At 47.8% G+C, this 21388-nt stretch overlaps 1 protein-coding gene across 6 annotated transcripts in view; it reads left to right on the forward strand.

Moving 5' to 3' along the window:
• Positions 1-21388, forward strand: part of PDHX (pyruvate dehydrogenase complex component X) — a 180024-nt gene that overhangs the window by 95961 nt on the left and 62675 nt on the right. For 5 of the 6 annotated variants that reach the window (XR_011524054.1, XR_011524055.1, XR_011524053.1 and 2 more), the window contains exon 11: positions 14617-14761. The gene's annotated coding sequence lies outside the window, so the exon portion shown is untranslated. Of the gene's footprint in view, positions 1-14616; positions 14762-16415; positions 16465-21388 lie in introns of all 6 variants that reach the window. The other variant, XR_011524058.1, reaches the window with a different exon arrangement.

Here is a 21388-nt window from a genome sequence, read left to right on the forward strand (position 1 = left end):
GGGCCTCTGGGTATAGCCTGTTCTGCCTTCTCAGATAGTGGTTTCTAGGGGTGGATAAGAGCAGTCCTCTATTTTGTGGGTCTTGGGTGTTCTGTCAACTCGTATTGCTCTTTGTGGAAATAGAGAGGAGACTGACCTACAGTCGAGAATTTGAGTGGTGCCTGCGAGGTTTCCACAGTGAGTTGACGACGCTTCCCAGGGTTTGGAGGTCAGCAGTGGACTCCGGCAGTCCTGCTTCAGGTTTCAACACTAGAGCATACAAATCCTAAAAGAGCTTTGACACCGTGAGGACATTTATACCCTGTGGCCGTGGCGGTGGTGATGGTTGACAGACTTCAGACCCCACAGAGCCAGCAACTCAGGGATCACCACATGCCATAGCAGTAGGCAAAACGGGGGCCAGAGCCCTCCCAGGAAAGAAAGATATCACGTGGCCTGTGGAAACCAACAGAACTCCTACGAGTCTATGTGGGGCATCTCCTGGTGACTCTTGGGAGTAAGTGGGGAGACGCTGTTGGCAGTCAGTGGCCCTGCAAAACAGACAACAAGAGCCTCTGAAGCTCAGCTACATGGATACAGATGGCTGGGGCTGAAAGGGGCCAGAGAGGCCGTACATTTAATTGGCACACTTTACCAACCGCAGCTCAGAGAGGCTAAGTGACTTTCCAGCATTACACAGCTAGTTAGAATCCACTACTTTTCAATCCTCCAATTAGCATCTTTGTCGCACAACAAATATATAAGGTTTTCCTCCAAAATTAAAAACTGTTCTTATGTTTACCATTCAGTTGACTAAAATAGGGGTTGGTGGTGGTCATTTTAAAAGACACAAACAGCATAACTCAGCGCTGTACTTCCAATGGCAGGGGCTTCGGACCACACACCACATCTGGAGCTCTGCATCTGCTCTGCTCACGCAGAAATCCTTACAGACGGCTCGGGGCTCAGGCTTCGAGGATGGCTCTGCACCGAGACCTTTCCTCTTCTGTCCTGCCCGTGTCGCCAGGTTCCCTCTGCACCTCAGTGCCTCATCGTCACCGCCAGAATCACTGAGAGCTCGTGATGGGGTGGGGCTGAGGAGGAAGCACACAGAGGGCAGAGGGACCTGGGGGCAAGTCAGCCTGAGTCAGACGTGAAAGGGACCAAGAGCATACGCCAAGTGTAGAGGGCCAGAGGGAAAGCAAAACCAAACTGGGAGCAGGGCAGAGGCAAAGTTGGAGAAGAGCCAAGCAAGGGAGGAGGGTCTCGGGTGGGCCTGGCAGGGAGATTCCATTTCCAGTACCAGCGCTCATCAGCGATGAGAGCTCCCAGAGCAACGGATTAGGGATCAAGCTCGGTGGATTATTCTGTGATTGACCAGTGATGTCTGCTCTTACGCCGAAGTGAGAGTAAATGCACTGGTGTTTACAGTATATGGCAGTATTGCCAAATGGTTAGTACTGCAAGCTCTGCAGACCATCTCGTCTCCACCCCTCACAGCTGGTAACCTTGGACAAGTATTTCCAGTGTCTCATTTTCCCAATCTGTAAAATGGGATAAACCCATAAAGGTTTTGTGAACGTTAAATGCAATAACAAAGGAACATTGCTTAGAACAGTGCCCAGGACACGGTCAGCACTAAATAAATGTTAACTATTATTACAGTGCTATCCCTGATCTTGGACAGTTGCTGTGAACAGCTTTGGGGTGTTAATTGGACAATTTCTTTTTTTTTCTGACAATACCTATAAGGTGTTTTGAGTCTAGGGTATTTAAAACAAAACTTAAAACCGCGTTTTGAACCTGAATGCTGCCAAGGATGCTCTCAGAAACAGTAAGGGTCCTAAAAGCAGCCTTGGCCTAACCCACATTGGCACTAAGTGTGCACTTTTGTTTAAACCGCTCATGCCGCCAAGTTAGCTTGCTCATGCTTCTTTTTAGTCTGCGAACTCGTGAAACCCTCCCTCTGCTCTGGAAGTGGGGCAGGGGTGGGAGTGGAGGCACTTTCTCCAAGCAGGCACCTCACGTTGTGTATCAGACTTTGCCATGTGAGACGGGGCTGGAAGGCGGCCTGACCTCTTCTTGAACCCCACCTGCTGCCCTAGCAGGACCAGGCAGCCTATGAGTCCACCGCTCACCTCCCAGTCCCCACCAGAAGCTCTGTATTCGTTCACACCCCTCTACTTCAGGTCCTGGAGGGGAGAAAGTGTCCTGTTGTTCCCTCCTGTCTTTGTAAGATGTATGCCCTCTTGCTAACCACTCTCTCTCTCCCCTCCCTCCCTCCTCAATGCCCACTGTGCTGGTCATACTTTGTTATCTGAGGACTTAAGCCTCTGCCTCCTCTCAAAGTTGAATCCCGTTATCCTTCTCAGTGACCCAGTGATGTTTAGTTCCTTAATTCCTTGATTCCCTCATGTCTGATCACCACCCCTCCACTCCACGTCAGCCACTCGCTTGTCTATTCAGGCCTGGGACACTGTCATCACCAGAAAGTATGCCACCTTTGGAAGCTAGATGTCAACACCCCTCTCTCTGGCCGTCACCTCCTATCTTCGTCTCACCTCCTCTATCATCTCCTAGAACTCAGAGGCAAATCCTTTGTCGCCACACCACTCTCTCCCCACACATGAGCTCTCTGCTGTCTTCACATCCTGCCTGATCCCAGCTTAGATTTCGTGGCCCACCATTATAGTCACTCTTGCAAATACCCTCGTCCACTGTCCTATTCACCTGGCAAAACTCCAACTGCTCAGTGAATCTGACATCCTACCTTCTACTTTTCTACACTTATATCTGAACAACTGAGATATTGCAGGAGAAAATCAAAGAAGGAAGTTCACGGGTTTCACTTAAAATTCATGATCACAAGTCTCAAAAGATGTCTAGTAATCCTACCACTTTTCTCTAGAAGCCTTCCCAGTTCCGAGGTGACTATTTCGTTCTCAAAACACACTCTTCCTCTACTTACCTCTGCCGGTCCCGCCCCCCGTCCTTCATGAAGAAAATAAAGATGACCAGACGTGTACTGCCTTCATTTCCTAACATAAAAGCTGCAGACCTGACTCCACGGTGTTCATCTTCTGCTAGCGCCCCGTGTCAAAGCTCAAAGCATCTCTCATCTAACCAGAGGCCGCTCTGCCCTGTCTCCTCACATCCTCTCCAGGACTTTGATCATTGACCTATCTCTTTTCCCTCCTAGATTGCGAGTGTTTCCTCTTCCACCATGTTATTCCCACCAGTGTAGTCATATTTATCTTAAAAATAAAGCAAAAATTAAAAAAAATCCCATCCTTCATTAACTTAACCATCTTCCACAGTTCGCTCTTCTTAGCCAATACTCTCCTACCTCGTCTCCCATTCAGTCTTCAACTCGTTCCAGACTGGCTTCCGTCTCCACTTCTTGACTGAGGTTGTCTTTGTCAAAGTTCCCAGTGACCTTGAAATTCAAGAGGTACTTTGCTATCCTCTTCTTAATCAACCTAGTTGAGCATCCCCTCCTTGAGAGGCTTTCCTTCTTGACTTCCTCTTACATCATTGTCTGATACTTCTCGGTCTCCTTGGCCGGTTTCTCCTCATGCCCTCAACATCCGTATCCTAACAATCAATTACTGCAGGTTCAGTCCTGGACATTTTCTCTAGCTTCACACTCGTCTCAAAGCTTTAAATGCCATCTATGTTGGCATAGCCATCACTATGCTGATGCCTCCCAGATTCACGTGTCCCATCTTGATAGCTCTCAAGAGGTCTAGACTCTGATAATAATATTATTAACAACTATAGCAATAACAGCAACAAAAGTAACTGACACTGTAGTGCTGACCACATGCCAGCATGTTGGAAGCACTTTACCTGGTGGAGTCGTCCATCCTCATCATATACCTTTGCAGTCAGTCCATTGTCACCCCATTTTATAGACGGGGGAAACTGACACACAGAGCGCTGGTGTATCTTGCTATGCACAGTTGGTAAATAGTTGATGTGAAATTTTAAACTAAGCAATTGAGTCTATCTCCTAAACAGAAATTTTGATATCTTTCCATTCAACATGTTTTCATGACTTGTTACTCAAGAGGGAAATCTAAAAGCCATTTTGGATTATTTTTCCTCTCACTCTCTCTACTTAATCTCTTTGGAATTCCTGGTCATTTCAGCTTAAAAATGCGTCTGGAATCTAATGCCTTTGCATTCTCTAGTCCAGGTTTGCCTTCCTTGGTGCTATTGACATTTTGGGTTGGATATTCTTTGTTGTGAGGGGCTGTTGTGTGCATTTTGGGGATGTTTCACAGCGTCCCTGGCCTCTACCCGCCAGCTGCCAGTAGTACTCCCCAGTCATGACCATCAAAAATGTCTCCAGACATTGCCAAGTGCCCCTGCAGGGCTGGGAGCCGCTGACTCCGTCCAGGTCCTCACCATCCTTCACTGAAGCAAGTCTCCCACCTGGCCTGTTGCTTCAAGTGCCATTCCTGTTTTTATTTTCTTGTCCATAAAACAAGCAGAAAATGGAAATAGCATTGTTATTCCTCTGTCTAAAAGGCCTTAATGTTTTCCTGTTGAATTTAGAAAAAAAAACGGTTTAGGAAAAATATCAGATTTTTAAAGGGGTTTGAGTGATCTGGCCTCTGCCGGATGCACCCGTCTCCTCTCGTGTTGTCTCCCCTCACTCTGGCCCCCGGGACTGCTCTCGGCTCCTTCCGTCAGCGGAGCTTTCTACCAGCGCGCTGTTCCCTCTGCCAGAAGAGCTCCCGCTTCCCCACTCCGCCACGCGTGTGTGCACGTGCACACACTCCACACACACCCACACCACATGCAAACCGCAGAAACCCACACACAGCACACACAGCACACACACCCCCATACACACCCCACACACCACATACAAACCGCAGAAACACACACACAGCACACACACCCCACACAGCACACACAGCACACACACCCCCATACACACCCACACACCGCACACCACATATAAACCGCAGAAACACACACACAGCACACACACCCCACACAGCACACACACCCCCATACACACCCACACACTACATACAAACCGCAGAAACACACACACAGCACACACACCCCACACAGCACACACACCCCCATACACACCCCACACACCACATACAAACCGCAGAAACACACACACAGCACATACACCCCACACACCACACACACCCCACGCACCCCCATACACACCCACACACCACATACAAACCGCAGAAACACACACACAGCACACACACCCCACACACCACACACACCCCCATACACACCCCACACACCACACACCACGTACAAACCGCAGAAACACACGTGCATCACAAACACACACCACACACACACAAGCCACACTCACCCCCATACACACTCCACACACCCCCACACACCACACACCACATACAAACTGCAGAAACACACACACATCACACACACCCCACACACACCACATGCACACACATGCCACACACACCCTCATACACACCCCACACACACACATGCCCCAACCACCGCACACCTCACAGCATATAAACACATCATACATACCACACAAATCACATACACACCACACTCACCACACACACATACATCACCCCACACACCACACATCACACACACACACACAACGAAGACCACACATACATGCCACACACACCATACACACAGACACACATACACACCACACATCCTACGTGTTCCTCCTACCTGATCCTGCATTTCGTCACATTGGCTCCTCGTCGTCCTCTGGGACGTTGCTGGAAGGTCGCCTTCACAGAGAGACCTCCTCTAACCGTTCTGCAAGTATGTTGCCCTTTGCCCCGTCCCGTTGTTCTCCTCTCTGCACTACACTCTGCTTCTCTTTCTGTCACCCACTGTGGTACACGTGTATTTGGGGGCTCGCTTATTTGGGCATTCTTGTTTACTGTGGTGTTCCCGGCACATAAAGACACTCAACACGTCACTCAGGGGAGAGGCTGATAAATGCCTGTCACTTAGAATGCTTGAATAATCTCAAAGATTTCCCAGAGCCCCTGACGATGAAGCAGGGCGCAGGCTTGGGAATAATGATGTGAGTAAAGGAGGGGAATGTAGCCATAGCTAGGAGATGAATCAGAGCCGACATGGTTTGTCTTGGAAAAAAGCAAATCCTAGCCAGGCCACCGCTGTGCCTTCTCGAGCTGTGCCTGTCTGTCCCCTCAGCCGTGTTGCTCACGGCCTGCCGGGGTTACCCATCCTGCCTAAGTCCTCGGGTAGCACGGTTTTCCCCTTTCAGTTCGTAATTAGTAGTTCGGGGGAAGTACCCCGTTATCAGTTCTGCTGGGCCCCACATGCAGGATGTTAGGAAACAGGAATTAGGCCCAACTCCCTGGGGACCGTTTCAACAGCTGTGGGTTGGAGGACGTCTGCTGGCCGGTGGCAGCTTCAGGGAGGGTGCACGGCAGGGTAGCGTTCCTCGGCCCCTTCCCGGCCGCTCGCAGCCTCACCCCAGGGCTGTGTGTGTGTGCACGTGCGTACACTTGGCCTCTTGAAGTGGACCATTCCTGTCTAAAGCTGGAAGGCACTATTTAGCTCATGCTTCCCATTTGCCAGGAGGAAGGTGAGGGCCTGAGGAAGCTGCCTGCCCTCACCCGGCGCAGCTGGTAAGTGGAAGAGCTGGCTTCAAACAGAAGTCAGGCCTCCTTCGATCATGTCTCACTGTCTAGAAGGTTCATTTCAAAACACATCTGATTTTTTTTCCGATGATAGTGTAATATGTAGATGAAGATTCAGAACGGCCTTTCTGAGTGCTGTGGGCTCGGTTAAGCCTTAGAAGGACCCCGTCCAGCTTCCCTTCTAGGACGCAACACTTGGCAGAGGCCATTGTCAGCAGGAGCCTGTCTCTAGGTGAAATCCCTGCCTTGTCCTCTGACCTCAGCCCAACCCTCGCATCCCTACCCTCTTGTTTTCTTTGGTCTCAGCCGTGACTTACTGATACCAGCTGGCCGGCTGGGGCTCCGCCTCCAGGCCCTTGTCCGTGGTCCTGCTTTAGCCTCCGGGCCAATCCTCGCTGTCACTCCAGCCCCCTTACGAGGCCTAGTTCTTGCTTGTCCTGAACACATGTTATCCACACTCGGTACCTGTGGACCCAACCAACCCATCAGCCCTTTTCCTAAAAGCTCGCCTATCAGCCCAGAACACCTCCTTGACCACGAAGAGAATACAAGAGCTGACCCAGGCTGACCCCACTTTCCCCTTTCGCCTCCCCCTTCTCTGGAAGTGCTGAGGGGAGGGGCCCCCACCAGTCACAAGGGCATTTCACGTAGGTACAAACTGGTTTGTTTTCATTGATCCCTGAACTATTTTACAACGTGTTAAATTTTGTGAGCCACCTCAAATCCTTCTCAGAGTGCCTGAGGGAATAATAGTGTGAGCACAAACAGTGTATTTACTGTGCCAGAATTTTCCAAAAGAGACCAAATCAAGTGCAAGATAGGGGCTATACTCTACAGCTCAAAACTGGGTCCTTTGAGCTAAGGGTTTTTCTTATGTGCAATATCAGATCTTGAAAAGATCCGATTGGAGAGAGAGTTGTGTAAGGAATGAACTATAGGTTTGGATTTCTTGGCTGTCCACCTTCCTACTCCCCCTATTTAAGGGGATTTCACCCCACTGTGTTCTGTGTTGGTAGAACCCAGTGCCCCCACGTCTTCCTATAGAAGTGGAAAGCAGGAGCTTCTTAGTTCTGGCAGTGTAGGCTTGTAACCTGCGCCTACCCAGAGGCTCCTCGCAGGACATGCAGTCTTTTGAGTGTGACTCAAGGCCAGGAGACACATAGAAATGAGTTTATCACAGCAGAAATGATGGCGACCGCAGCAGGAGGTGGTGGTGGCACCACAGGCAGCATCCACAGCAGGAGGTGGTGGTGGCACCACAGGCAGCATCCACAGCAGGCCTCCGACAGCTGTTCCCTAAGACGTGACCTTGACGGTGCTTACTGTTCCCTGGAGCTCGAGAGCTGCTCTGGTCTTTGCATTTTTCCAAGCCTCACCCTCCTGCCTTCCTGTCTATTCTGTGAACTTCCCAACATTCTTCCAATAAGCTTATTTTCTGTTTCGGTTAATCCAGAGTTTGTGCTTAAGGACTCTGGGTCACACACTGTAGGTGAGGTGAATTAGCCCTCCCCAGAGCTCTTCCTTATGGGATCCTAGGGATTCTTGATGGCTCACTTAAGTCACCGGTTTTAGGGAGAAAAAACAAACTAGAGAGGTGCTTGTAGGATCTGTGCTCTCCAAGGAGATAAGAGGAGTTGTGGACATCGATAGCTGTTTATCCTCAGATCTGTGTGACTACAAAAATAGTATTAATTGAATGAATGAATGAATGAATGAATGAGTGAATGAATGAATGAGTGAAATCTTCCTTCAGAGAAAACTTGGCTCATCTTTGAATTTCCTGCCCAGGTAGACAACATAAGTTGGAAATGACTGTACCTACAATTCTGTATCTTTATGGTACCTCGGAGCCTTACTTAACCCCAAAAATATTCTTTATCTGATAAATGTCTTGAGATACAGAAGAGAATTGGATCCTGGGAGTCCTGATTCCTCGGAGTCTTACTTAACAGCAAAAATATTCTTTATCTGATAAATGTCTTGAGATACAGAAGAGAATTGGATCCTGGGAGTCCTGATTCCTTAAGCTCTGCTTCTTCATGTGTTCTGGAAGGAAGACATCAGAAGAGGGGTCAATTTGCCTACGGTTGCTTGAATCATTGTAATTGTCTACCCCTGGGCTTATGTCATATTCATGGGTCAACCTTGAAACAGGCTTCTGTCCTACTGGGAAACTCTCCCAAGTTGGAAGTTAAACATAAATATAAATATCCTAAATATCCTAAATATAAATATCCATAAATATCCTAAATATGATTGAACATGTTGCAAAAAGGACATTAGGTGATCTGCAGTGCGCCATCTGGAAGCCACATGGAATGCAAATTCTTCTCTGAGACCTGGTGACTGATAAGCAGCCTACTTCCGGGGCCCTGTCCCGACAGTAGTCCCGCCAGCATCATTTCAGGAGAAATGTCTCCATTTTCCTCACAGGGAACTGTTTCACACGCACTCTTTTTCATTGGGTTTGTTTATATCAGTGGTCTTGTAATGGGCATGCATGGGAACCCTTACTTTATGCTATAGATAGCATTTTCTTTAAAATCTGAGCCAAGACCTGAAGTTCCAGAAGACAAGAAGGTATTTCTCTTCTGAAAAATGAAGGTGTAGTGGACTAAAGAATTTCTCAATAAATTCTTCCACGAAGGCTGGTGCAGAACTGCCAATTGGCTTTGAGGAGTTTTAAAGGCTCAGGCTGCTGCCCATGCTGCCCTCTGCCTCCCGAATCCTCTTGGTGGAGGTGAGACCCGAGGGAGTGCTGGGGTCAATGCTGGAAATCAATAGTAACAGGCTTGGTCTTGATCAGAAGGGTAGGTGTGTGGAGGAGTATCCTGAACGAATTCTGAGTCACCTGGAGACTGACACTCCAGCTGGGGAAGGATCTAAAGAATCGATCCAGAGAAAAGAGAGTATGGGGAGTTAGGAACCCCCAGCTCAAGCTGGTTTAACAGCTAGGAACTTGAATCATTCAGAGGGCAATCTGATGGATTTTGCTGAATGGCATCTCTCTCATTTGTAACATGCCACCCTCAAATCAGTGTCTTAAAGGTGCTGCTTTGCATAAATCTGATAAAAGCACAAATACATTTATATTTAACATAAAAATTTGAGAACTTTCATCTCCAACTACCCATATTTAAATCTCTTACTGCTTCTCCCTGGGGCTGGGAGAAGAGGAGTAAAACTCGCTTAGTTACCCAGAGAAAACTTGGTTCATCCTCCGGTTATTCTGTTCCTGTGCAGGTGGTGAAGCCAAGATGGAATTGATTGGAGTACTGTCTGTTTTTACGGAGCCATTTCTCTAAGCGTCTCTGAATCTTATTTTAACAGCAGAACTGTGTTTGCCTTTGTTGACCAAAGGTCTGAAATACAGACAAGAATGGATCCTGAAGGGTCCTAGTTCTTTAAGCTCCTCTTTCTTCAGAATTTTGGGAGGGTAGGCATCAGAAGAGAGAGAGAGAGAGGGAGAGGGTGTCAGGCAGGTGAGGAGGGAATCCCCCAGCAGGAGTCTGTTTACACACAAGGTGGCCCAGACCTACGGGGATCTGGGTGGAGATAAGGGTGAAATCAGACTGTGTTTTGGAAACTGTGGTGAGAAGGAGGCGATGAGTCAGTGCTTACTATCCTCAGAAAAAGACTCGGCTCCCCGGCGAGGCTTTGGGCAAAGCCTGTGCACGTCTCTGGAGCTGGGCCTGGGAAGGCAGGCTGGCGGATGGGAATTTGGAGGGAAAGGAGTGGTGGCATTTGGAGGGAAAGGAGTGGTGGCAGAGGGAGTGTGAATGAACAAAAGGTGGGAAACCAGTACTGACAGTGGGTCTCTGTGAGGCGGAAAGAGCTGTGAAAATAGAAGCAGTGCTCGTGCTGAGCTGGTAGTGAAGGGAGATTTGCAGATTGTGGGAAACCCACAGTCGTTTTTGTCATTTTTTTCATGCTTCTAATTTTCATTTCTTTTCAGTCCAACATGTGTGAAATAATTGTGGTTTGGAGCACTGTAGCCCTGGTAACCTTAGGGCTATACTTAATGTCCGAGTTTAGGTGGCATACCTGGAAATGGCCCTTTGTTTATCGGTAGCTAAAATAGAAGCTGAGTCACCGAAGGACCACAAACACATCTGGTGCCTGCCTCACACCTCCTCACTCTGTGGGGTGTTGACGAGCTTTCTCTTTGCTTGCTAGGCCTTGCAATCTCCGGTCCGTTGATACCCACCCCTGTTACTCAGGCTGATGCCCTTCAAACTGGCCCTCCTCTGGTCATTCTCCCAGACATCAGTGACCGTATGTTTATCATCGACTGTCAGAGTTGAGCTATAGGGCGTTTTATCAACTCAAGTGTCCGCAGTTCCACTCACTGTTCTAAACCTTGGTGACTAAAGAGAGCTCAGGTTTGAAATCTCAACTTGTTTAAATTGGATTTCATCTGTGCTCGAAAGAAAGGGAGAGGAGGAATCCATCTGGTTTGGAAAAAGACATGTACCCTTTTCCCACTAGTAGTAATCAACTATGATCACTATCCCCTCTACCCCCAGGCCCTGGCCTGGGTGCAGGAAGGAATGGCCAGGATGGGGAGTACCACTATCTCAGTGGCTCAAAGGCCATTAAAAAATAGTAGGATGGATTTACATCCGTAAGTAATGGTAAGCCATCCCTTTATTTCCCACACGTTTTTTCTGTCACAGACAAGACTATGAGAATGCTCCAGTGTGAGGTGTGCCGACATCAGAGGAAATCAAGATGATCCCTTGAGTTCAAAAAGAAAATACTAGGGCCTCTATTATATTTATTTTCTTATCCTTTTTCAATTTTCTGTTTTTGTGTGTATGTTATAATATGTGTTATATATTGGCAAATTGGTAAATGTATGTTATCTATCATTATCTATCATCTATCTGTCTCATCTCTGATCTATCTATGCATCTTTCTATCATGAGGTACATGGAGCAGAGTTTTTGGAAGTACGAATTCTTCACTATCCTATCTCAGTAGGTTTCAAGGGAGACCTACGAAACCGTAATTATCTAACTCATTTATTTTCACTAAGAAACCTTTTCTTCAGTGTAACCTTGCACAAAGTGCTAACAGGAAAACAGGTAAAGATGGGACTGCTCGTTTGCAGGAGGACTGGAGGCAGGGTAGGCGATGGGCCAGGCCTCTGGGGTTTCTGTTCAATGCCCTTGCCTCTGTTCTCCTTGGCCTGTGTAAACTCCCACTTGGAAACCACCGTGGAAGCTTGTGTAAGATGCATCTTTGGAGATTAACGGGATCCATGTTTGAAACCAGACTAACAGGGCACGGCCCCCGTCCTCAAGTTCAATCTTGTAGATATTTCCCACTAGCTGGATCCACCCGAGCCTGTTCTTCATGCCGCTTGCTAAACACTCCCTCACAGCCTAGGCGCAGGGAAGACGCTTGGAATGGGCGCCTTCCTCCTCCTACGAGAAGCCGCCTTCCCCAGGCCATTTCCCACCTTCCCATTACTGCTTCATTTTTCTCAGCACAGTGACTGCCCCACGGTAAACGGTCATGGATTTATGAGGCTTCACGTTCATTTCAGAGTAATGCACTCCTGCAGTAAGCATTTCTGTGAGCGTATTTCAGATTTGCAATTAGCTCTCTCTGCAGAAGGAGATTCTGCTTAAACTAAGTGCAATCCCACATCCCACCCTGAAAGGGTCAGGGAGAAGCTCACCCTTCAGCTAATGCAGCTGTGCTTATGTGTGTTTATAATTTCCTTTCTGACTTTGCCGGCTTAGAGATGGCCTCTTTCCCAAGGGCGCTTCACATTGTTACTAATAGAGTTATGTTGTCTTCATGAATAACCTGGAGGGGCAGAATTGCCTCAGAGCCTTAGAGGAAATGCGGCAGATAGAGATACACCATTCAGATCCCCATTCCAGAAAGGACTCGCTGCCCAGCTCCTTGGAGGGTGGCTAGCTGACAGCCTCCCCTGTAGCAACTTCTGAGCCAAAGTCACACTCTGCTCAGAGTGACCCCAACCAATAACTAAGCAGGGCTACGGAGTGAAGACCCAGCCATTTCTGTCTAGTGGGGACTCGGCTCCAACAGGCAGCCTTGCTGGGGAGCAACCTGTTGGACTGACAGAGTCTGTATCGTGATCCGGTGACTTCCTCATGACCATTGCTGCTCCTCACAGTGGCTTTCACACTTCCTTTCCCCCCGAACCTATGTACTCCTCATTCTGTCTCAGCGTCTGCTTCCCAGAGAATAAGAAGTTGAGGATGAGAGGGAGGAAACAAGAAGCACATGCAGGGTGCGATGTTCTCTTAGATTCCTTAAGTTTGCTCTTCCCAGCTCATGGGTGTGAATAGACCTTGGGGAACCTCAGAATTATTGCCAGGAGTCTGCATATATAACACACGTGCCCAACGTTGCCTGGAGCCCGAATACGTAATATGTCTAAATATTTTGAATAACATGTGTGCTACTTTTCAAATATATGAATAAGAATTCATTAAAGTAATTTTTTAAATAGTGCATTTTTAGGACAGTGGGCACTAATAGTTACACACACACACGCACGCACATCCAGGGGAATTTTTTATACTGAAGAGGTGTCTTCATGTTAAAAGGGCTAAGAACCACTGTTTTGGATGATGAGACCCTCTTGTCTTCAGACATTAACTGGGAATTTTCTCAAAGATAAATAAACTTTGAGAAATGCTGCCTGATTCCCAAATTGAATGGCTCTGCTTTGACAAATCCCAGTAGCTGAGAGGTGCTAGAATGGCCAATTTTAGAGGCTAATGAGATGTTGTGGGCCCTCCGAGTACAATCTCAAACCTCCTAGAACATGTGCTTATCTACTGGCAACTTGAGATGAGCCTCCTGGTCACAGAGATGAGTAGGTAAGAAGTGTTTGACTTGAGTTAAACATCTCCATTTGTCTTGGGATGTGTTACCTTGCTTAGCACAGAATAGTTAGCTTTAGGGAGCAGACACCATACAATTTTGGACTGCCACTTAGGCAGAACCTTACACCCGAAAGAGACCAGACATCCTACCCTACAGAGGAGACTCTGAGACTCATTCTGGGGAAATTTAATAACTTGTCCAAAGCCACACAGCTAATAAGTGACACATGTCTCTCTTAGCAGTACAGAGGAAGCAAACTATGGACCAAACTATTTGAGGTGATCGAAAATCACTAGCTCTAACAGTCAAGACATGCCAGACTGTGCTGCTGTAAGAAAAAACACAAAGCTGTCAGTGGGTTCACAGAAAGGAAGTTTATTCCTATTTCACCCAAAGTGCATTGTAGGTCTGGCTGACTTTCTAGGAAGCCGGTCCTTCACATGGTGCCTCAGGGATCCAGGCTGCTTTAATCCTATGACACCCCCATTTCAACAAAGGTCTCCACAGTTTACAGCAGATAAAGAGCTGGAAGTTCTCCCACTGGCAATCAAACGCCTCAGTCCATATGTGACACCATGCCATTGTCACGTGACCCTGTGTAAATGGAGAGGAGAGCTGGATAAAAGCAATCACTAAACATCCCTACCACACCGGCCTCCAGAGTGCCAGAAAATTCCATTAGTTATTGTTGGGGTGAATTTCAAAAGTTCTCTGAGAGTATTAATTTACTAAGTCGTTATCACCCAAAGGCATATAAACCATGAATTACCTGATCTGTTTTGATCAAACTAATACTTTGAAGGAATGAACAACTATGGAAGAAATACAGTTTAAGATCCTTTCTTAATAAAAAACAGCCCAGGGGCTTGGCCAGAGGACGGGGTGGTATGGCCGCCCCTTGGGAGCCCAGCCCTGGTGAGGGATGCTGGCTGAGGGCAGCGGGTGCCTGCAGGAGGAGACTTTCCACTGAAAGATAGAAGAAGCTGCCCAGGACCAACTTTCTTGAATTCACCAGTTTGCCCCTGTTGCCCATGTGAGCAGAGCACCTTTCAAAGTTCTGTGGGTGTGATCGGAATGATACCAAGTCTTATCGAACTTTCAATCTGTTTGTCTTCAGGCCGCCTTCCGTCCTCGGTCCCCAAGCACTGCTTTGAAAATAGAGTGTTGCTGGCCTAGACTCTTGGGTTTCCTGCCACATTTTGGCATCTGCAGCGCCATGGAGACGGAAATGGTAGAGATACGCTCTGCAGGAGGAAATCAAGGTGGGTTTCCTTGTGAATTGATTTGTTAGATCCTTGATGTCTTCTACGCTCCTACTTCCACTGGCCTGGCACACGTGGGCGGAGGTAACCAGCCAGGCCTGGAGCTTTGTTAGCATTTTCGAGCTGGGTGTTTACCCAAGTCCTTTGAGCTGTCTGGGCCTGTGGACTGGACGTGGACACCTTCTTCTGTGAGTCCTTCCACCTTTTCACTCTGAACTGAAAGTGTTAGCGGAGAGCCACTTCTGGCCCTAGTGGATGTGGATGGGATGTTTACTCAGACTGAAAAGGATGACATATGGGGGTCAGATTAGAACAGGACAAAGTCTAAGGGTCTGGCCAGTTTGCTGTAATGGATGTTTTCTTCAAAAAGAGCTAACAGGCCTGTGGCTTTCTAGTCCAGTGCATGAGTTTGGAGTCAGACCACTCGGGTTCATATGCTGACTCCGGCAGTTACTCATCATGTGGTCGGAGGCAGATTACTTCATCTTTCTGAGCCCCAGTTTCTTTAACTTTAAAATAAGGACAATTGCATCGACTTCAATAAATCTGAAGCCCATAGCAAGCACTCAATAAATATGAACTATTACTTTTTTTGTTGTGCTCTAAAGCAATTTTGGGAGAAAAGTCCAATAATTTGACATCAAGAGCACCATTGTTATCATCAGTAATAATAGTACAAGATCCAACATGAGTACTGGCAGGTGCTTCCGTTTCCACAACCATAAAATGCGACTAATGTTGCCGGCCCCTCCTGCCTTCCTGGATTACGAGATGCATCAAAGGAAGTAAGAGCTGCCTTGATGAATAAATATACCACCGTGGAGGCTGGAGATATTGTCCGTGCTGTGCAAAGTAACGGCAGCTATAGCAGTGGTGGTGGTGGAGTGTCACGGGCATCCTGCTGCCACTCAGGCGGTGCTGCCTGTGCATGTAACTCTGCTCCAGGAGCCAGATCTGATGGGGTGTGTGTTCTCACTGCACCACTTTTGACAGAACCTCGTACTGCTGAGAACATGGCTTTCTGACGCCCAACGTTTCTATCATGGAGTCGGAGGCTCTCTGTTTGGGGTTGTTAGTCTCTGAGAGGTTGACGCCAGAGCCTGGTTTCCAGCACAAGAACCCCAGGATGAGTAAAGCCAGGTCCCACAGTGGTAGTACGCGGACTCCCCGCTCCTGTCTGAGGGTCCTGTCGAGGCTGGAGTTGTTTGGTTGCCCCTGCTTAGGACACAGGGAAGAGCTTACATTCAGGGAGGAAAAAATCACCAATGCTTTCATAAAACCCAGCATATCCCAGTTCCTATGTTGGACTGGAGTCGGGGGGGATAAATTGCCCTCTGTCCAGAGCCAGGCAGAGATGTACAGAGAAATATGTCAGGGCTCTCATTTTAGGGGGAGTTCTTTGGTTTCAAGCAAAAGAAACCAACTTTAGCTAATTTAAGCAAAACAATAAATATAAATATATACACACACGTCATACCACACACACATACATAGTATATACAAGCAGAGTTGCTCACAGAACCAAATAAAGAGGTAAATCATCTGGCTATGTACAGGACAGGAAACTGAGCTACGTGGATAGGAGAAACTAATGGACTGCCATCAGCTGGGGACCCCAGTATCCCTTCACCCAGGATTTCTCTTCTCTGGACAGGGTTAATTGGCCCAGCTTGGTGACATGCCAGCTACTTGACCAGCAGAAGGTGAGACCCCTTGCTTCAGGCTCTGTGAGAAGGGAGGATGGGACAGGGAGCAGGCTGTAGAATGGATGTCTACCACAGTTTCTGCTTCTTAGCATCAGCCTCTTTGCTATTATTAGCTCCCTGAGGCTTCCTGGAGTGACATTCACCCGAACGGGGTCAACGTGTTTCTGTTTTCTAGTATCCTTGGTAAAATTAACCGTGTAAAAAGTGGAGTACAGTGTTCTGGCTAAGAGAAGATCTCTGCCTTTCCTTCTGGCCCACCTGGACCAGGTGCTCCGACCTCCCCAGGACGTCTGCTTGCTTTGCCTTGCTTTCTCCTTGTAGGTCCACGCTCTGAGTCCAGCCATTTCGGCCCCAAAGGCCCTGGCCACTCAGCCCAGCTCCTGCTTAGACAGCAAACCAAAAATAAGTCCCAGCACCGTTCGTGTTCACGATGAGGTTGGGCTGCCACCTCACCACAAAGACACTTGTCATTTGGGGTTTGGAAAAGGGAAACACTTAAGTGCTAGTTTATCAGCCAAAAGAAGCTACAACAGAAAACACAACACCCGACCCACCCACAGACGTCTGGTCAGAGTATCCACTTACAGGGCGAGTTCAGCCTGCCATGAATGAAAGGCAAAGGGGTGTTTCTTTATTTACACATTTGCGGGGAGAAGGGAGATGTGAGACCACAGCAGCTGCCTTTTAGAAGTTTCTGGGGAAAGTTTAAAGGAAAACAAAAGCATTTTTAAAAAAGTGTTAGGACATTTGAAAAATACAGAGGAACAAAGAAGAAAAGCCTGCAAAGGTGTACAGTATTAATATTTGGGTATGTTTCCAATCCTGGCTCTTAGGTTGGGAGGAAGGGAAGGGGCCAATGGCACCGTGCCGGCCCTGACTCCTTTCCGAGCCCGCCCCACCTGCTGTCGCTGGAGAATGATGCCTGAAATACAGTCAGCGTTTCTCAGCTGTATAGGTACAACGACAGGTCTTAATGCACGTCCCCCATAGGCCTCCTTATCCACCTAACGTTATAACATAAGGCTTTCCTCGTGTTTTAAAATGTCTTTGCCAGTATTATTTGAATGGCTCTATAATCTTTCATCAAGTTCTGTAACTCACTGAGGGAGGCCCCAGCCTTGGACATGGGATATTGCAAGTAATGCTGTGATGGATATCTTTGTGCATAAACCAGGGTACCTTCTGTCAAAGAAGAGTCCAGCCTAACGGCTTGCTGGGCCTGAAGTGTCCGCATTGTTGCCTTTATCTCCGTTAAAAGGCAGCTCTTAACAGGACAAAGTCTAAATATCCAGTTCATAGGTTATTCCAACCCAAGTGTTCTTCACTTCTTTTCCCCTTTTCATGTCTCTGTAAGTCAACACGTAAGACTGTTAGCAAGGATACTGGAAAATCGAAAAGGGACAAACTTTGTTTTAAGTACTCGTTGCTAAGTCGTAGAAAAGAAGCATGATGGGGAACTGTAAGTGAGGGTGAAACATATTTAGAAAAATCAATCAGACAGGTCCAGCCACTGCTTTAAAAAATGTATTAGGTGCTCTTACATTTTTTCAAAGCATAGTTTACATTGCTACTGCAAGCCGTGCTTCCATTAAGCACACGGTAAGTGTGTGTGTGACAATTATAGTAATGACATTCTTTGGAAGGCAGAGAAGAGGATTTACAACCCCGCGATTTTTTTCCTCTGATGGTATCTAACCTTCCTCTCTTAGAAGCTCCTGAGGGCCCAGATTTGACACTGTTCCTCCTCCCTATGCCACTTATCTAGTCACCCAGGCATGCAGTTTTAGAGTATTTACCAGAGCAACAATGATCGGAAAAAAAACCCCAAGAACTATCGTTACCTGAGTGTTCAGTTCTGCAGGCCCTGGGCTAAGCCGTCGAGCGGATAGGCTGATACCTTTAATCTTCAGAGGGAGGATGCCTGCTGCAGGCTCCGTGGAGCTTTCTGAGGGGCTGACAGCCACGGGAGGAGAGGGGAGGCGACTCTGGCATGGGCTAAGGCTCCCAAGTGGGAAGAGCATGACCTGTTCCAACATGGCGCTGGATTCCTGAGAGAGCAGGACGGGGCATCAAATCCAGTTGGAAGTGTATCTAATATGAGAGACACGAGATCCAATTCATATCTTAAGAAGAGCGCACACGTTTTCTATGGGAGATCGATTGCGGGGTGGAGCAGGGTGTGCCCGGGAAGGCACTGTTGAGGCAGTTGGGCCAATGCATGGTGGTGGCCTGGACTCAGGTGGACAGAAGCACGTGGATTCGGGATGCATTTTGGAGACAGAATTGATAGAATTTACTGGTAAATTGTAGAAAGGAGGTAGGATAAGGGAGAAAGAAGGGCCAAGTCCTGAGTTTTGTATTTGAGCACTAGGTTATGGTGGGGCCACGTTCTACGACGTGAAACTCTGGGGGACTGCTAATTCATGGGTAGCAAAACGGAAGGTTCTATTCTTACCTCGTCATTTTCCAAAACTGACACTCTCACCAAAAATAAAGAAGACGAAACTAGAAGCTTTAACTCTTTAATCATTTTTGTGTAGTCAAGGAGACCAGAAAGACCTATGGCGGGGCTCAGACAAACCCGGGACGGCCGCTTTCAAGCTGTGTGACTTAAATCAAATCGCTTAGCCACTCGCCACTTGATGCTTCAACTTCCTCATCTCCAAGAGGGAGTTAGTATTGCCCGCCCCACGCTGTTGTGGACAATGTATGGACTGCTCCTGGCCCCGTCCTGGCACACAGTAACTCCGTTTCCTAAATGTTGGTTGCAGTTCTTTGAAACAACCTGCACAAGATAGAGCTGTTATGGGCAATGAGGTCTTCCTCGGGGGAGTCCTGTGCGTCCCTTAGCCTGGTGACAATATAGACACAGAGCCCTGGGAGGTTTTTCCTTACGGCAATACCATTGGGATTTGAAAAAGAGAATAGTTTAAAGCATATTTGTCAATAAAAGAAAGTCATCGTAATGTAGTGATTAAAAGCGGGGATTCTGGAACCAGGCTGCCTGAGTTTGCATCTCACCTCTGCTACTTATGAGCTGTGTGATCTTGGGCAAGTGACCTGACTTCTCTGTACCTCAGTTACCTCATCTGTGAAACTGGGACATTAATGATTTCTACTTTATAGGGCTGTTAGCAGTTTGAATAGAGCTAATATATATACCTTTAAAATAACATCAAACAATGCCTAAGAAGTAGTAACCACTATATAAGTATGTGTTTATTAAGGTGTTAAAAAACAGATGATTTCGCGAAGGTGAGAGAGGGCAAGGCCACGGAGGTGAGGGAGGGCGGCGGAGGGCCGGGCCCCTGGGGGAAGCAGACGCGGTCAGACGCCAGGAGCAGTCACGAGAGGAGCCGAACACAGACTGTTTCTGGGTTCAGTTTTGTGAAGCTGAGACAGAAAATTCCAGGGTGGCCTCCGTCCCAAATGTTAGAGCTAAGTTTTCTTAGAAGCAGCCTTCACTCAGCCCAGGCAGCGCGCATTAAGACACACGTTTCTGCTATGGCCCTTCCACTCGCAGAGTCCCTCCCTGGAGTTCTTGAGGGGCCCTTCAGTGCACCCTCTCCCCACTGGATCGGCCTGAGCGGGTGATTTCCTACGGCTGATCAAGCTCTCAGCGGAAATCCAGCCACATTCCCTCCTTGACATCCTCCAAGGGTGGTTTGCCTTTTCTGACATTATTTAAAATTGCCTGGGAGTCCAGGAAACGTGTGAGTGTCCTTTCTTGTCACCCTTTCTTAAAGCAACGTGCTTGGTGGGCTGTCCATCTAGATGACAGCCGGCTGTTATCACTAATCCCCAGCTGAGCCAAAGGACAGACAAAGCATCAGCCTTCTTAAAAAACATGGCAAGAGAAAGGCTGTTAGTGAATCCTTGAGCTCCCCTGGAATCTAGCAGGATCTAAAGAATGCCTTTCAATTTCTCCAAGTGTGGCGAGAGTGCGGAGAAACTAGATCACACAGACGCTGCTGGTGAGAAGGTAAAGTGGTACAGCCACTCAGGAAAACAGTTTGGAAGTTTCTATAAATAGTAAATATGCAACTACCATAACGTCCAGCAACTGCATTCTTGGCCATTTATCCCGTGAAATGAAAACTTAATGTTCATGCTTTATAACAGCTCAAAACTGGAAACAACCCAGACGTCCTTCCGCGGGTGAATGGTTGAACACACTGTGGTCCATCCACACCGTGGAACGCGGCTCAGCCACGAAACAAAGAATGGACAACCTCGTGAATCCCCAGAGAATTCTGCTGAGTGAACAAAGGCAATCCCAAAAGGTTACACACTGCATGATTCCATTCACATAATATTCTTGAGGTGCAACCAGTAGAAATGGAGAACAAGTTAGGAGTACTAGAGGTCAAGGGGGCGGCGGGGGAGAAGACAAGTAGCTGTGGCTGAAACAGATAACGGCTAGCGCGAGGAACCCTCGCGGTGATGCCCGTCTGCACGCTGACTGTGCCGGGTCCACACCCTGGTCGCTGCGCTGCACCCTAGGTTTTCCAGACGCACCGCTGGAGGGAAGGCTGACGGTGCAGGGGCTCTCCGAATCACAGCCAGTCTTAAAACTGGATGTGAACCGACAATCATCTTAAAATAAAAGTTTCATTTTAAAAAATGGGGACAGGAGGAAGACTGTTAACTGATCCCCAAACCCACTTGAACTCCAGCAGGACCTAAATAATTCCCTTCAACCGCCCCATAGTCCCTGCTCTCAAACAATTCCGCTATGGAAAGACCTAACCAGATAACAAGTCAGGCAAGCAGACAGATTCCTCGCCACATGGTTCGGCCCTCAGTTCACCCACACAGTTCATTCTGTCACCCATTCATTCAACAAACATTTATGGTGTCCCTCCTATGGACAAAGACTGTTCTAGGCGCCATGGATACGGGGATACTCCTAACTTGTTCT

Source organism: Equus przewalskii, chromosome 11 (assembly GCF_037783145.1).
Source record: "Equus przewalskii isolate Varuska chromosome 11, EquPr2, whole genome shotgun sequence".
NCBI lineage: Eukaryota > Metazoa > Chordata > Mammalia > Perissodactyla > Equidae > Equus > Equus przewalskii.